This window comes from Puma concolor, chromosome D4 (assembly GCF_028749965.1).
Source record: "Puma concolor isolate L17-30 chromosome D4, mPumCon1.1.hap2, whole genome shotgun sequence".
Taxonomy (NCBI): Eukaryota; Metazoa; Chordata; class Mammalia; order Carnivora; family Felidae; genus Puma; species Puma concolor.
In genome coordinates, this window is record NC_141679.1 from 2,679,567 (window position 1) to 2,696,757 (window position 17,191).

The window sequence follows — 17,191 nt, forward strand, 5'->3', positions numbered from 1 at the left end:
TGCAAATGGACAAGGAACCTGGCCAACAGTGGGCAGGCTTATTACTGCTTCTGGAAGTAAATCAAGGCTGATGCTCTGGGCTGAGTTTACTCCGGGCATGTGATCTCACTCCATCAGATCGTGTCAAATATAGACTCAGAAAGGAGTCATGGCAGAACATCGACAGAGGCCACAGCTGCTCTTGGATTTTTGTGTCTTTTTCAGAAAGTGGTAAATTTGTCCTGGCACACAGCTCCCTTAAGACAAAGCAGAGAGCTCATCCCTTGCTGATTTCTAGAGGAAAAGCTCAAATGCTATGAAAATACATCCCCAATTGTATCTGGAGTTATAGAATTTTTGTTAGTTTAGTTATTTAGTTATTTAGTTTAGTTATTTAGTTATAGAATTCTACTTTTTTTTTTAAGCAAAAAGTTACCCCCCCCCTTATGCCATAACATGCTACCCTTTATGGGATTACCAGCCATGATTATTTGATGGCAAGAAGCATTCATAATGACTCATTTTATTGATTGCTCTCAGTCATGAAATGTTTTTCAGAAACTCAGAAAGGTTCAGGATTGAGGAATCTGGCTCCTCCCTCCAGTCCCACCCCACCAGCCTCACCACCACCTCCAGGAAGAACACAACACAAATCCTTCAGGATGGATGAAAAGGCCCTGCTAATCAGGCCTTCAGGAGACGACTGTCCATGGCCCTGTCAGGTTTCTCCTTCCTAAACAGCTTCTACTCCAGGGAAAGGTTTTCTTGATTCTGACAGAGTCCCTTCTGCTGACGTTTATGTGTTTTTCTTTATTCTGTTTCATTAAGCTGAGGTCTAATTGACATAGCATCAAATTACTTGCAGGTGTACAATGCGATGTGCGGTATTTGTATATATTTACTGTTCTCAGTGTGAGGGTGGAGGGTCGCAGAGAACAGCTTTGTGATGTAACAGAAGCAGAAGCGTAGGCCCAGTGAGGCTGTGTCCCCACAGCTGGTTGTCAGCAGAGAGGCCTGGTCTTCTGGGCTCGAAGAGCATTTTTTTTCACCATGTGGAATTCATTTGAACATACATTTAAATCCCTCCCCAGCTTCCATTTTTCAAGTTGAAGATGATCTTTTTAGCCTTTCCCAAAACTTAGATATTTTCTTATTTTCTCCTAGTTCTAAAGTGAAAATATCAGAGCACTTGGGTGGCTCAGTCAGTTAAGCATCCAACTTGGGCTCAGGTCATGATCTCACGGTTCATGAGTTTGAGCCCCATGTCGGGCTCTGTGCTGACAGCTTGGAGCCTGGAGCTTGCTTCGGATTCTGTGTCTTCCTATCTCTGCCCTTCCCCACTTGCACTCTGTCTCGTTCACTCTCTCAAAAATAATAAATAAGCATTAAAAAAAATAAAAAAGTATATGCTTTTAAGTGAAACTTTTGCTGGTAATACAAACATATCTTCATGTGTATGTGTGATAAAAGTGTATTTCTAGGGTTCCTGGGAGCTCAGTGAGTTGTGCGTCTGACTCTTGATTTTGGTTCAGGTCATGATCTCACAGTTTGTGAGTTTGAGTCCTGCGTCAGGCTCTGTGTTGACCATGCAGAGCCTGCTTGGGAGTCTCTCTCCTGTCTCTGCCCCTCACCTGCTCATGCTCTGTCCCTCTCAAAAAGAAATAAATAAACATTAAATCAATCAATTAATTAATCAATCAATAAAATAAAGTGAAAACATCTCTTGAGTTCTTATCCACTACATGTCAGTGATGAATGCACCGGGGATACAGGAACCAACACCACAGCCCATCCTTCGAGGGCCTTGGAGTTTGAGGGAGATGTTGATAGCTTAGGGGTTGGTTGGGGTAAGAGGTAAGGTGTGTGTGTGTGTGTGTGTGTGTGTGTGTGTGTGTGTGTGTGTAGGTTAGGGCACAAGAAGAGGTGTCATCATGTCTGTGGGGCTTTAAGAGAAATGTTAAGGGAAGTTTTTACAAAAAGTGAGGTATTTTCACTGGGTCTGCAAGAAGGCACTGCCTGGCAGGTAAGGGGAGCATCCATTTTTAGCCTTCCAGTATTCAGCAATGTTTAAACACCGAAGTAATGCACTTGGCATTACTTCTGTGTGTGTGCGTGTGTATGCGCATGTCTTGAGTGGTAGTATTCGGACTAACAAGACCACGTTCATTTTGGGAAGGTCACTTCTGTTGCAATGTGGAGGGTGAACTGAAAGGAGAAAAAAGGGGGAAATCCATTTAGGAGCTACAGTAAACCCCAGGAAAGAGACGATGAAGATTCGCACTAGGGAAGGGCCGCATCAGGAGGCTAATCCACAGGATTTAGTGGCCCTTTGGATACTGAGCGTTGAGGCAGAGGATGAGGGCCGCAGAGGCGTCCAGTGTTGTGCTTTGGATGCTGGGGTTGGACGTCTTACTACTAGGTTTGCAGTTATACGCGTATCGGAAGTGTGGGCAGAGCACGGGCTGTGCGGTGGAAGACGAGGAATCTGACGTCAGCTGCGTGGAACCTGAACAGCCTGGGAGTGTCCCGTGTGCACTGCCCTGTGGGCAGAGGGACACACGGCTCTGGAGAGCAAGGGAGAGAAGTACAAGAGGTGGAGTGCAGCCAAGGAGTGCACAGCTGGGTCCAAGGAGACATTAGCGAGTGAGAACAGGACCCCTCCCCAAGGGCAGGCAAAGGGGACTCAGGGAGGAGACTGAGTAGATATGCCTGACAGGCGGGAGGAGAACCAGAGCATGTGCTCACGTTCTGTCTGGTGAGAGGTCTATTCCGGGCTTGAATGCAGATGGTCAAATCCTCTGTGCTCACACGGCCTTTCCTTGGTGCATGTGTGAAGGAGGGAGAGGGGGAGAGGAAGGGGAGGGAGCAAGGGAGAGGAGGAAGGGAGAGAGGAAGGGGGAGAAGAAGGAGGAGAGGGGGAGGTGGCTGGGGGGGGGGGAGGAAGGAGAGAGAATGGAAGATCTCTCTTCCTGTTTTTTTGAATTGAGATATAAGTGACCTATAACATTATGTAAGTTTAAGGTTACAGCATACTGATGTGATTGCCTATGAATAGGGCAATCATAGGGCAATATGATGGCCACTGGAGCACTAGCTAAACCTCTCTTGCCTCGCGTAATTTCCATTTCTTCTAGTGATGGGAACACTTAAGATCTAGTTTCTTAGCAAGTTTAATTTTTATAATTGTGGGTTTTTTTTTGGGGGGGGGGGAGTCTGTAATCCCTGTACTGTGTATTAATTACATCTTCAGGGCTGATTTATCTACAGGCTGCAAGTATGTACCCTCGAACAACCTTCAGACAACACCTCTGCCATTTCCCACCCCCAACCTTTGTAACCACCAACCACATCCACTGTCTGTCTTCTCAAGTTCGGTTGTTTGTTTTAGGTCCCACATTTAAGGAATATCATATAGTATTTGTTTTTCTCTGTACGACTTACCTCACTTAACATAACGTCCTCAGGATCCATCCTTGTTGTTGCAAATGGCAGGATATGATTTTTTTCTTACGGCTGAGTAGTATTCCATTTGTGTGTGTGTGTGTGTGTGTGTGTGTGTGTGTGTGTGTGTGTGTGTGTGTGTCTTCTTTATCCATTCACCCATCCTTGGAACTTATGTTGTTTCTGTATCTTGGCTACTGTGAATAATTGTGCCATCAACATGGGAGTGCAGATACAGCTTTCATAACCTGTTGTCATTTCCTTTGGGTACATACCCACAAGTGGGATTGCTGAGCTGTGTGGTAATTCTATTGTTAATTTCTTGAGGAACCACCATACTGTTCTCTAAAGTGGCTGGGCCAGTTTACAATGCAAGTAGCGGTGAACAAGTGCTCCCTTTTCTCTGCATCCTCACCGATACTTGGTATCTCTTGTTTTCTTGATAGCGATTCTGACAGGCGTAAGGTGACATCTCGTTGTGGTTTTGATTTGCATTTCCCTAATGGTGAGTGATGTTGAGCATCTTTCCACGTACCTGTTGGCCGTCTAGATGTCTTCTTCAAAAAATGCCCATTTAGCTCTTCTGCTCATGGTTGAATCGGATTGTTGGCTTTTCTTGTTATTGAGTTGTAGGAGTTCTTTGTAAATGTTGAATCTTAACCTCTTATCTGATACATGGTTTGCAAATGTTCTCTCCCATTGTTTAGGTTACCTTTTTATTTTGTTGTTTCTTTTGTAGTGCAGAAGCATTTAGGTTTGATGTAGCCCCTTGTTGATGTAGTCCTTAGTTGTTTGTCCATTTGGAGTCATGTCAAAAAAAAATCACTGCCAAGACCAATGTCAATGAGCTTGTATATGTTTTTTCTAGGAATTTTATAGTATTAGGTCTTCCATTTAAGTTTCTGGTCCATTTTGAGTTAATTTTTGTGAGTGTTGTAAGATAGGGGTCCAATTTCATTTTTCTCCATGTAGTTAACCAGTTTTCCCAACACCGTTTGTTGAAGAGACTGTTCTTTCCCCATTGGATGTTCTTGGGCCTTATCAAGTACTAACTAACCGTACACGCAGTTTAATTCTGAGCTGTCTGTTCTGCTCCGTGTATCTGTGTATCTGTTTTTGTGCCAGTACCATATTGCTTTAATTACTACAGCTTTGTAGTGTAGTGTGAAATCAGGGAGCGTGATGCTTCCACCTTTGTTCTTTCTCATGATGGCTTTGGCTATTTGGGGCCTTTTGTGGTTCAATACCAATTTTAAGATTGTTTATTCTATTCCTGTGAAAAATTCCTTGGCGATTTGATAGGGATGGCACTGAACTTACAGCTGGCTTTGGGTAGCATGGACTTTTAATAGTATTAACTCTTCCAATCCATAAGCCATTTGTTTGTGTCTTCTTTGATTTCTTTCAACCGCGCCTTGTAGTTTTCTTGTAAGGATCTTTCACTTCCTTGGTTAAATTTATTCCTAGGTATTTCATTGTTTTTAATGCGATTGTAAATGGGATAGTTTTCTCTATTTTTTTCAGCTGTTTCTTTGTCAGTATATTGAAATGCAACTTGTTTCTGTGTATTGAATTTACATCCTGCAGCTTCACTGAATGCATTGATTAGATTGAATAGTTTTTTAGTTGAGTCTTTGGGGTTTTAATATATAAGATAATATCATTTGCAAATAGTGACATTTTTACATCGGCCTTTCCAATTGGAATGCCTCTGACTTCTTTGTCTTACCTGATTGCTCTAGACGGGACTTCTAGTACTATGTTGAATGGGAGTGGTGACAGCGATCATCCTGAGGTTGTCCTTCTGTTTCAATATTTTATTCAAGTTCTATTTTAAGTGATGATAATTAAAGCATTTGAAGAGGAGTCTAACTCCAAACAAAAGGGAAGACGACAATGAAACCAATAAGCTTCTAAACTGCCGAGTGGTGACCGTGCAGCGGAAGTCAGATTTGGATCCCAGGGATTGTCACCATGTGACTGCAGTGACAGACACTCTTCCCAGCTTGCAGTTGGAGCTCTTGGGGTGAGGGCAGCAAACCAGCAAGAGAGAGGATTAAGTCCTGAATCGTTGCCTTCATCGCACCCACCCTCTCTATCCCAAAATGGCATAGAAGAAACTCGACTGTACCCCATGGACTGCTTTGGTGTCAAGGAGGTGATGGAGTAGGGTAGAAAGAGGTCATGAAGATTCTTCCTAGAAACCCCTTTCAGATGAGTTTTGTGCACACCATCAAACAAGGAGCCTCTCCTCATTCAGGGTGGGAAACCCAGGTTTGAGTCTCAGAAAGTCACAATTTCATTCATGTACTCGATATGGATTTACAAAGTGCCTTCGTACTTTGTGAGTTCCCCCTAAGACTACAGGTGAAAGGATGTTTTTGGAATCAGATTTCTTATGTGCCTTTGAAATGGTAACACCTTCAAGCTGAATCATCTTTAACTTGGAGGTCTAACATGGTGTTCAGCAAAATCGCATCCAGATGTGCAATATTAAAAGGCACGCTAAGTTCCGAAGTTAGCTATGCTGCAAAATAATTTAAATCAAACAATTGTATGGTATTCATTTATGCTGGAAGTTCCAGTCCCAGACCAAGCTGGTGGCCCGGCATTGATGTTCTTGCTGTCTGGCAGAGCTGACGACATTGGTTTGATACCCGGCTTCACAATCTGGATGTACCCTGGACCCATCAGGCTGGAGCCATTCCCTTTCACCAGGAAGCAGGTTTCAGGGTCGATCTGATACTTGGCTGGTATTCCAAAGTGAGTGTCACTGTTTCCTGCTGTCCAACTGAGACTGGCAGACTTTTCCAACTTCTTGTTCACCTTCTGGCAAACAGAGCCTCCAGACCCTGTCCTGTCATTAACGTTGATGCGAGGCTGGAATTCTTCAGTCCTGTAGCCAACTGCAAAGTTGCTCTGGGTCCCTTGGGAATTTATGGTCTCAAGATTTGTCTGATGGCCAGCGAGCCAACCCTGGTAACTCAGCACACAGCAGCCTGGATTGAAGGCCTGGTGATGTCGAAATCCAGGCTGATGTGCTCCTGCCTGTATCCTGCCTCAAATTTATCATCTCCACCGCCTCCGCCCAGTGTAGCTGATCTCCCACGGTAATGTTGGGGTCTAGTGTGTGGTCAGATTCCATTTCTCCACAAATGTCAGACCATATTTAGTCCATCTGTACTTGGTTTCCAGATTGCCTGTCACTTCGGTGGCCTCAGGGTTGGCTGAGCCTGAGCCGGTAGATTCCAGGCCATTCTCAGATTTTGTTTTCAGATCTGTTTTTTTTTTTTTTTTTAAAGGTAAATCCATAGCCCTTGGTGAAGACGATCCTGGCAGATTTGCCAAGACGTGCATACACGGGAGGCACAGCCGTCTTTTGCTTACGGGCAGCTGGGGCGGCAGGGGGCGGGGCCTCAGTGCCTGTCTGTTTTTCTTGTGTGAGTTTTATAAATTGTCTTTTAAGGAATTTGATGCATTTATATGGGAGATTAAATTTAGGGCCATAGAGTTGTTCATAGTATTCCTTTGTTATCCTTTTAACGTCCACAGGATCAGTAGTGATGGCCCTTCTTTTATTTTTGATAATAGTAATTTGTCTCTTTGCTTTTTTTTTTTTTTTTTTTTAGTAGCTTGGCTAGAAGTTTGTCAATTTTATCAATCTTTTCGAAGAATTAGCTTTTGGAGCACCTGGGTGGCTCAGTCGGTTAAGTGTCCAACTTCAGCTCAGGTCATGATCTCACAGCTTGTGAGTTCAAGCCCCAGGTCAGGTTCTGTGCCAACAGCTCGGAGCCTGGAGCCTGCTTCGGATTCTGTGCCTCCACTCTCTCGCTCTCTGCCCCTCCCTTGCTTGCGCTCTGTCTCTCCCTTTCTCAAAAATAAATAAATTTTTAAAAAAGTATTAGGTATTTAAAAAAAAACAACAACCAGCTTTTGGTTTCGTTGACTTTCTTTGTTGATTGTCTCTGTTCAATTTCATAAATTTTTGCTGTAATTTTGTAATTCCTCTTCTTCTTTATTACTTTGGATTTAATTTTCTCTTCTCTTTCCAGTTTTCTAAGGTGGAAGCTTAGATGATTGATTTAGAACTTTCATCTTTTCTAGCGTATGCTTTCAACAATATAAACTTTCCTCCAAGCACTATTTTCCCTACATCCCACAAATTTTGATAAGTTGTATTTTATTTAGTTGAAAATATTAAAAAGAATTTGTCTTGACACTGCTATGACCCATGTGTCACTGAGTTTTTTCATCACCAAGCATTTGGGGATTTTCCAGCTCTCCTTCTGTTACTGATTTCTAGTTTGTTCCACTGCGGTCAGAAAGCAAACGTGTATGTTTCATGACTCAGAATGTGGTCTGTCTTGGTGCATGTTCTATGTGAGCCTGAGAAGGATATATATTCTGCTGTTGGTAAAGAATTCTTTAAATGTCAATTAGGTACAGTTGATTGATGGTGATGTTCAGTTCAACCATGTCCTCATTGGTTTTTTGCCCACTGATTTGTCCATTACTGACAGCGGCATGCAGGCGTCTCAAAGATCAGTAGTGGACTCATTCATTTATTTTAGTTCTATTAGTTTCTGCTTCATGTATTTTGACTCTCTGTTTTTAGGTACACACACATTAAAGATTAGTGTGTCTTCTTGGAGAATTGACCACTTGGTCATCATAGAATGAATGCCCTTCTTTATCCTGATAATTTGACTTGCTCTGATGTCTGCTTTGTCTGAAATTATTACTACTCCAGTTTTCTTTCGGTGAGTGTTAGCATGGTTTATCTTTATCCACCCCTTCACTTTTATTTTATCTGTGTCTTTGTATTTAGAATAGGTTTCTTGTAGATAGCATGTAGTTGGGCCTTATTTTTTAATCCAATTCAATAGCCTCTGTATTTTTTTTGGTATGTTTTGACCGTTGATGTTTAAAAGAGTAATTTATGGGGCACCTGGGTGGCTCAGTTGGTTGAGAGTCCGACTTTGGTTCAGGTCATGATCTCCCGGTTCATGGGTTCAAGCCCCGCATCGGACTCTGTGCTGACAGCTCAGAGCCTGGAACCTGCTTCACATTCTGTGTCTCCCTTTCTCTCTGCCCCTGCCACCCCTACCCCACACTCTGTCTCTCTCTTTCTCAAAAACAAACGTTAAAAAATTTTTTTAGAAAGGATAATTTATATAGTTTGATTAATATTGACCATATTTGTTTTCATTTGTTGCTTTTGTTCTTTGTTCCTTTGTCTTCCACTTTTTTCCTGCATTCTCTAGTTTTAATGGAACACTTATATGATTTAATTGTCCTTCTCAGCATATCAGTTGTTCTTCTTTTATTACTTTTCTTAGTGGTTGCCCTTGAGTTTTCAATATGCGTTTACAACTAAGCCACATCGACTGTCAAATAAGACTGTGCTATTTCATGAGTAGTGCAAGGACCTGACACGGAGTCTCCCACCCCCTCCCCCCATCCTTTATAACATTTCTGCCATTCATTTCACTGAGCAGCAAACTATAGTCACCAAATTTGGTGCTGCTATCATTATTTTGAACAAACTGTACTCTCTTACATCAATTAAGAATAAGAAAAATAAAATACTATATTTTTACCTTCATTTATATTTTCTGTAACACTCTTCCTTTCTTTATGTAGATCTGAGCTTCTGACCTACATTTTTCTTTTTTTCTGATGATCCTCTTTTAATGCTTCTTGCAAGGCAGGTCTATTCCTACCAAATTCCCTCAAGTTTTGTTTGTCTGAGAAGATCCTTATTTCTCCTTTATTTTTGAAGGATAGTTTTGCTGAATACAGAATTCTAGGTTGGTGTGTTTTTTCTTTAACCCTTTAAATATTTTACTCCTCTCTATCGCTGGCATGGTTTCTGAAGGGAAGTCCAGTGTCATTCTTTCTCTTGCTTTTCTGTGTGTAAGGTGTTCCCCCACCCCCTTTCAGCTTCTTCCAAGATTTCTTCTTTGTCTTTGACTTTCTGCAGTTTGAATATGATATGCCTAGGTGTCGATTTTTTAAGGTATATATCCTGCTTGATGGACTGTTAGCTTTCTGGATTTGTGGTTTTGGTGTCTGTCCTTAATTTTGGAGAATTCTGTCACCAAGGCTTCAGTATTTTTTCTGTCCTTCCTTGCTCTCCTCTTCTGGTGTTTCCATCACAGGTATGGTTTACCTCTTGTAATTATCCCACAGATCTTGGATAGGCCATTCCATCCTGTTGTTAGTTTTTTTTTTTTTCTTTTTGCATTGCAGTTTTGGAACTCCCTATTGGCATTTCTTCAAGTTTATTATTGTCTCCTCCTTCATTAGCCACCCTGATCTGTGCATTAACTGTTTTTATAGTGTTGTTTTTGATTTCTACTATTTTAAAAAAACTCTTTCTTATAGTTTTCATCTCTACTTTCATTGCCCATTTGTTCTTGCTTGTTGTTCACCATTTTCATTAGAACTCTACGTGCATCAGCTGTGGTTTTGAACTCCCAGTCTGCTCATTCCAACATCTCTTCCACATCTGAGTCTGGTTCTGACACCTGCTCTGTTTTGCTCCTTTGTGTGCCTTGTAATTTTTTGCGGAAAGCTGGACATGTTTTCCTAGGTGAAAGGAATTGCAGTAAATGGGCGTTTGGTGTGGAGCTTATCTGACTTGGAGCCAGGCTGTGCTTCTTGGGTGCTGTGACTGTAGCTGTGAGAGGCTGATGGTTCCTCTGTGTCCTTGTTGTTGTCTCCCCTGTGTATTTTGGTTTCCCTAGAGACTCTTTATTTGTGTATTTATTTATTTTTAATTTATTATTATTTTTAAAACGTTTATTTATTTTTGAGAGAGAGAAAGTACAAGTGGGGGAGGAGCAGTGGGAGAGGGAGACACAGAATCTCAAGCAGGCTCCAGGCTTTGAGCTGTCAGCACAGAGCCTGATGCGGGGCTCACACTCACGAGCCGTGAGATCATGACCTGAGCCAAAATTGGACACTCAACGGATTGAGCCACGCAGGGGCCCCTAGAGACCCTTTTTAAATAAAATCTAAAAGATGCAATTCTTCCCATTGTATTCTTTCGTTCTTATACAAGGGAAACATTTTATAGTCCTATGACTAGACCCCAGTCTTTTAGTGAGCCTGTACCCCCCTGGGCCATGACTTCTACAACTGTTCCTTGGGTTTTTACCCTCTTAGATGTGACAGGCTAAAAGTAACTGATTTGGTGTCGTAGACTCTAAGTCTAAAGTTCTCTTGTCTAGCAAAAGAGCAGATGCAGGATTAAAACAAGAGATGGCTCCTGTCCGTGAAAAAGACAAGAGCCCTGAATAAGGGTCCTTGCTCCGTATTTATTCAGATCAGAAGGCTTGCAAACATGATGGGCATGTACAAAGAGGCAAGTAAACTAGGAACATTAACTTGTGGATATGAGGGGGGAAAGAGGATTTTGAAGATATACAGTGTTTGGGGTTTGGGTCAGTATGAAACAAAATCCAGGCGCTGGGCAGATGGGTAGATGGTTGTTAACAGCAGACAGAAGGCACTGTGCCTGTTTATCTTTGCCAGCCTAGGGGATGAGACAGATAGGGGAAATAACCTCAGGGTTAATAAGCCACCTTTTCTTTTGTTAACCACCTCCACTCTGGGCTGCTTTGCCTGCAGTGCAGTGGTCCAAAGTCCAATTCACCAATTTACCTAACCTGGCCCTGTTCTCCTATAAAAGCAGCTTTCTGCTATAGTACTAAATTTGGGGTGCTTTCACCCTGAATATCTAATCTTGTTATTCCTGTGTATTGGGCACCTTTGCGCCGTTTCTATTTCAGGCCTTTGCCTCTCTCTCTCTCTATTTTTGGGGGCTTAGCACCCCCTCCCTATTTGGGGGTGTCTTTGCACCTCCCTATTCCTGGCACCTTTGTGCCTCCCTATTCTTGGGGTGTCTTTGCCCTATTCTTGGAGTGCCAATCTGGTTTACCCAAACTCGGGTGTGAGCATTTTATGACTTTGTATGTCTTTATGCCTTGTTAACTCATTGGTGCAAGCCCGGGGGACTCCTAAGCTTACCCCCACAGTTTGGATATTCCCGTTCCTCTGTGGAAGGCTAGAGGTGGCTGTGGTTGTGTGTTTTCTTTCCCCCAGGTGATAGGCTTTGGAAAATCCAATAAGTTAGGCTTTGGTGAAATAGTTTCTTCCCAGGACAGGCTGTGAAAGGACAGGTACCCAGGTGTGTTTCAGAATTGCTACTTTCTCTTCATCCTGCCATAAGCAGGAGGTGATTTTTCTCTGATCCTGGGAACCTGGTATGGCTCCTGCCCATCTCCCCAAACTTTTTGAGCAGTGCTTTGCCCCATGACCTCAATTCTCTGATGGGCCCAAGAATAGTTGTTGATTTTCAGTTTCTTCTTGTGAAGATAGGAGTGATAGCTTCTATGTTCATCAGAAACCAGAAATCTTCCCCTGCACTTCTGAAGGACAGTTTGGCTGGATACAGAATTCTTGCTTTTCAGTGTTTAAATTCCAGTACTTTGAGTACATTATCTCACTATCCCATGGCCTTTCTGCTTTCTGATGATACATCAGCTGTTAACCTTCCTTACTGAGGATGTTTTACCTATGATGAGTCTGTCCTCTCATGCTTCAGGAGTCTCTGTCTCTGGTTTTATGGTATATCTGGTGTGGCTGTCTTTGAATTTATCCTGTTTGGGTCTTGTTGAGCAAATTGGTAGATAGATTCATGTCTTTTATCAAATTTGGGAAATTTTCAGCTATTGTTTCTCATGATAAACTTTTGACCTCTCTCTCTTTCGCCTCCTTCTGAGTCTCAATAGACATATATTGGTGTGCCTGATGGTGTCCCCCAAATAGCTGAGGTTTTGTTAATTTGTATTCATTTTGTTTTTTTCTGTTCCTCAGACTGGATATGCCTAATTGTCTTTCTTATCTTCAAATTTACGGATTCGTTCTTTTGCCTGTTCAAATCTGCTATGGAACTCTTTTACTGAATCTCTCATTTCAGTTATCGTATTTTTTAGCTCCAGAATTTCCAGTTGGCTTCTTTTCATAATTTCTTTCTCTTTATTGATAGTCTTTATTTGATGGGCCATCATTTCCATACTCTAGTTTTTATCACAAAGTGTTTCATTTATCTCTTTGAGCATATTTAAAATAGCTGATTTTATGCTAGTAATAGTAAGTCCAACATCTGGATTTTTTCAGTGAGTTCTTATTGACTGATTCCTGTCCCTCTGTGTATGGGCCATACTTTCTTGTTTCTTGGCATGCCTCATAATTTTTTGTTGAAAACTTTACATTTTGTATATTGTAGCGTGACAGCTTTGCACTCTCCCCCTTCCCCAGGTTTGTTGTTCTTGCTTCTTATTGTAGTAGTGGGTAGTGGTTGTTTAGTGACTTTTCTGAATGAATTTTGTAAATCTGTATTCTTTGTCACGTATGGCTGCTGAACTGTCTGCCCCGTTAGCTTAGTGGTCAGCTAATGATTTAGCAGAGATTCTTTAAAGGACCAGGACAAAAAACAAACAACCCCCCCCCCCAACTCCCAGTGTTTGCTGAGGGGCTGGTGTTGGGGCATAGCGTCAACACTTAGCTTTCCCAGAGCCTCAGGGTCAGCCACAGGTGAGAGCTTACAATCTCTCCTGAGCCTGTATGTAGCCTTGGGCATGCATGTGGTCTTCTAGATTCCCAGAAATATGTGGGAGCTTTTCATAGCCCTTATTCCCCAAAGCTCCTTATTCCCTAGTCTTTCTGCCCTGCCGTTTTGGCCAATGTATTTGTGATCCATTAGCCACTGCCTCATGCATCAGTGACTAAAACATATGCCTGGAAAGGTTTTCAACAAGTGACTCCCAGATAGCAGCTTTATCATTAGGCCAGAAACCCAAGCCCTCTGAGCATGTCTTCCAAGAAATCTCCAAACAGATCAAATAATGGCAATTCTTTTCAAGTAAGGTCCATTCTGCCCCTCTGGTGCCCATCCCAGGATGTACTCTGTTATTTTATTTTATTTTTTAAAAATTTATTCTTTTTTTAAAAGATTTATTCACCTTTGAAAGAGAGAGACAGAATGCGAATGGGGAAGGGGCAGAGACAGAGGGAGACACAGAATCTGAAGCAGGCTCCAGGCTCCAAGCCGTCAGCATGGAGCCTGATGCGGGGCTCAAAGTCACAGACTGCAAGATCATGACCTGAGACGAAGTCGGCCGCCCAACTGACTGAGCCACCCAGACGCCCCTCTGTTATTTTAAAGGCTAACACTCATTTGAGTCCTGCGGTACTTACCCTGCGGGGCTAGGGTAAGTTGAAATGTTGCTTACAGCGATTCAGGCATTTTTCTGGAATGAATGCCCCCCAGGTTACCACAAGGTTTGGGGCAGATTCCAGAGTTCCAAAGGAGTTTATTCTGCCTCTTTTTTGTTCCATTGATTTTTATGCAGATGTGGATTTGTGGAGTTCCTTACCCTAACAATTTTTGCTTTCATCACTCAGGAATGAGTTTCTTAAGAGAGAATATGTTCTGTATTTTATTACTTTACATACTGAGCAAACGTTTGGTCACAGGATAGACGTTTACTACATACTTGTTGCATAAATGAGCTCATGGATCAGTAGGAATTGAAAACAGAGACGTTGAGAAGCTTGGCCGTGACTGGAAGTAGGTATGCGGTGCCTAGGAGGGTGAGTAGTTTTGAGAGAAGTTTTTTGTTTGTTTTTAATTGAACACGTTTATAGGATGTGGGGAGGAAACCACTGAAGAGGGAACATTAAAAAAGTCTCTCTTTACTACGTGACTGTGTTCACCATTTTTGTTCTTGGCAATGGTGTGACTCTGGCGCTAAGTCAGTCTGTGGTTCACTTCATCCTGAGCTCTTTCCTTTCACATCTGTTTGCTTAGTGTCCCTACAGTAGATATTTATGGGTAAATAGATTCTTTTTTACAATGCTTTTTTAAGATAGAATTCACATACCATAAAATTTCACTCGTTTTAAGTGTATGCTCCAGTGACTTTTAGTTTATTTATAGAGTTGTGCAACTATCACCACTATTACCCAATTTTAGAACATTTCCACCGCCTCAGAAGAGTCCCTTGTGGCCACATGTAGTCCTCCCCACCCCTTCACCCCTAGTCTTTGGCGAGCATGGATTCACTTTCCGTGCTTGTGCAGTTTAGGTTTTGTGCTCACCGTGGGGGCTCGAGTGTGGCTCGATGGTCCTTCCCAGGCAGAGCCGAGACCCCCACCCACCCTGTGGGCTCCTACCACAAGCCAGGTTAGCTGGGAAACCTCAGTGGACTCTTCTCAACAAGGATGCTTGCTAGAATAAAGCCCATTTCCCCAAGTCAACCAACATACACCGTAAATTAGCTTTACCTCTTCCCCTTCTACAGTGACCCTAGCTACAGAGCATTCTTGGGAAAATTGAGAAAATAGTCCCTTCAGACCATGTGTCTGTAGGCTAATTGTATTGTGGAATCCTGACTGAGAAAGGCCGTAATGAGAAAGCTTGGGAAATGGGATCAGGCTTCCAGAGACTTCCGAACGAGGCGTTACTTCCATGCCTAGCTGTTGTGTGGAGCTAAGGATGCAGGATTCCTGTCCTGGAGGAGCTGATAGCTCGTAGGGGTTGCTGATGCCAGGCTCACGTGACACCTCAGAGAGGAAGATAACTGATCCCCAGGTGGCAAGAGGATCGTCCCCTTCCTCATGGGCTCACTGAGAGGAGAGAAAGTTAAGCTGGCTTGGGGAGGGGGGGTGCTGGGCAGATGTTTCCCCAGTCTGTATTCTTCTGGGGAAGAATGTCTTAAATTTCTCCCAACAATGTTTTCAAGGAAGCCACAGACCAGCATCTTATTATGCAGGAGAGGTGTCAAGCTGGGTTGGGTCTCATCTTCAGTGGTAGCGACCTTGTTCAGGAAGCGGACCTCTGGAGGGTCTTGGACTCCTTGGGGAACCGCTGGAAACACCAATGTGTTTAGTCAAATATGCAGGAATATGTATTTGCATAACATGGAGTGATCTCAAGGACACGTGAAAATACATCACAAAATACCCACAAGGCATTTGACTAAATATCCTGCTAGGCCTGGTGTTTCTTTCTTTCTTTCTTTTTTTAATGTTTGTTTATTTTTGAGAGAGAGAGAGAGAGAGCGCAAGTGCAGAGGCGGGGGAGGGACAGAGAGAGAGAGAGAGAGAGAGAGAGAGAGAGAGAGAGAGAATGAGAGAGAATCTGAAGCAGGCTCCAGGCTCTGAGCCATCAGCACAGATCCCAACGCCGGGCTTGAACTCACAAGCTGTGAGATCATGACCTGAGCCGAAGTTGGATGCTTAACCGACTGAGCCACCCAGGCACGCTGGGTCTGGCTTTTCTGTCATTTGCTGCCAGCTCTTGCTGGACAGTTGACACCAGGTTGCAGATTTTAGGAAAAGTTTTTAGGATAAAAATTCAAAATTGGGAAAATTCTGTCCAATATTTGTGTGCACATATGAAGTGGTCAAAGATGGCACCATTTTCCCCTTGTTGGGGCAGGGAGAGCAGGCATTGTTTGAAAACCGCTCACTGCAGTGTAGGAGCTCTCCTTCTCTATCCGCTGCCTGCAGGCCATTCTTCTTCCTTTTCCGTGGGAGGGGGCTGTGTCCTGGCCTCTTGTTGCCTCTCTCTGTGATGGGGAAGCAGAGGGGGAAACCCAGTCGGCTGAGAGTTCTAGACCCAGGTGGTGCATCGTCGCCTGATGACTTTGGGCAAGCCAAAGATCTCTTTTGCTTTATTTTCCTTATCTGCAAAATAGAAATGATAATATTCCCTTGCTGATGTCACAGTATTTTTCCCATGAAAATCAAGTGAAGGAAGTCATTAATGTGTGAATATAAAGGGTAATTACTTGTTTTGCTTGAAGATGATACCCTCACTGTCCAGTCTCTCCCCCGGCCGTAAGGTGATGGATTCCCTGTAATAGCTGCCTCCATGATGGTCCCCAGGGATCCCGCCTTGTGGGATTCGTGCCCTGCGTGCTTGTCATCACACAGTTGTATAGTGTATTGTTCTATGTGGCCAGTAGGATGTGGCAGGAGTGATGTCATATCACTTGAGATTAGGCTATAAAAGATCACTGGTGATCACTTACTCTGGGAAAGCCAGCCACCTTGTCATCATCTGCTATCCTGTGGAGAATTCCACATGATGAAGCCTTTGGCTGGTAGCCATCTGATTGAACTTCGGAGTGGCTGTTTCCTAGAAGCAGACATTCCAGACCGCAGCCCTGGCCGAGAGACCCTAAGTCAAAGAGACCCCGCTGAGTCGTTCCAAGACTCCTGACTCTCAGAGACGACTTTGAGTTGCTAGCATCTGGTTTCAGCCACTCTGTTCTGGGGTAAGTTGTTACGCTGCGATAGGTAACTAATACGTTCCTCAAATAGAAACGTGTATGCATTTGCCCACAGAATCCGTGCTGGTCACATGGAGGGTAAGTGAAAGCAAAGGAGGGAGTGGCTGGAAGGCAGAGCGTAGACGTCGTAGACGTGCACGTGAAGCTTTCTTCCCCACCGAGGCCGCGTGTCCTGCATAGATGCCCAGAGCAACCCCACAAGCACCCTCTCCCCAACTTTCGTGACCCGCCAGCGGGCGTGTTTCCGGGCGTGAAGGCCAGAGCCATGGTTTCAAATGAGTCCTGCCTCGCACCTCTCCTGAGCGACACAGCCCCGCGTGCGACCCTCAGCCTTTGGAGGGATAGGCGACTTCAGAAGCCCAAATCGAAAAGGCATAATCTCACTGTGAGGAGGTCATCCTGTC

General features: G+C 43.5%; 1 protein-coding gene and 1 pseudogene across 1 annotated transcript in view; one reads left to right on the forward strand and one right to left on the reverse strand.

The window, feature by feature from the left end:
• The window catches only part of NXNL2 (nucleoredoxin like 2), a 228,213-nt gene that overhangs the window by 29,381 nt on the left and 181,641 nt on the right, over nt 1–17,191 (forward strand). The gene's annotated exons all lie outside the window — the stretch shown is intronic.
• LOC112868532 (non-selective voltage-gated ion channel VDAC1-like) lies at nt 5,988–6,777 on the reverse strand (annotated as a pseudogene).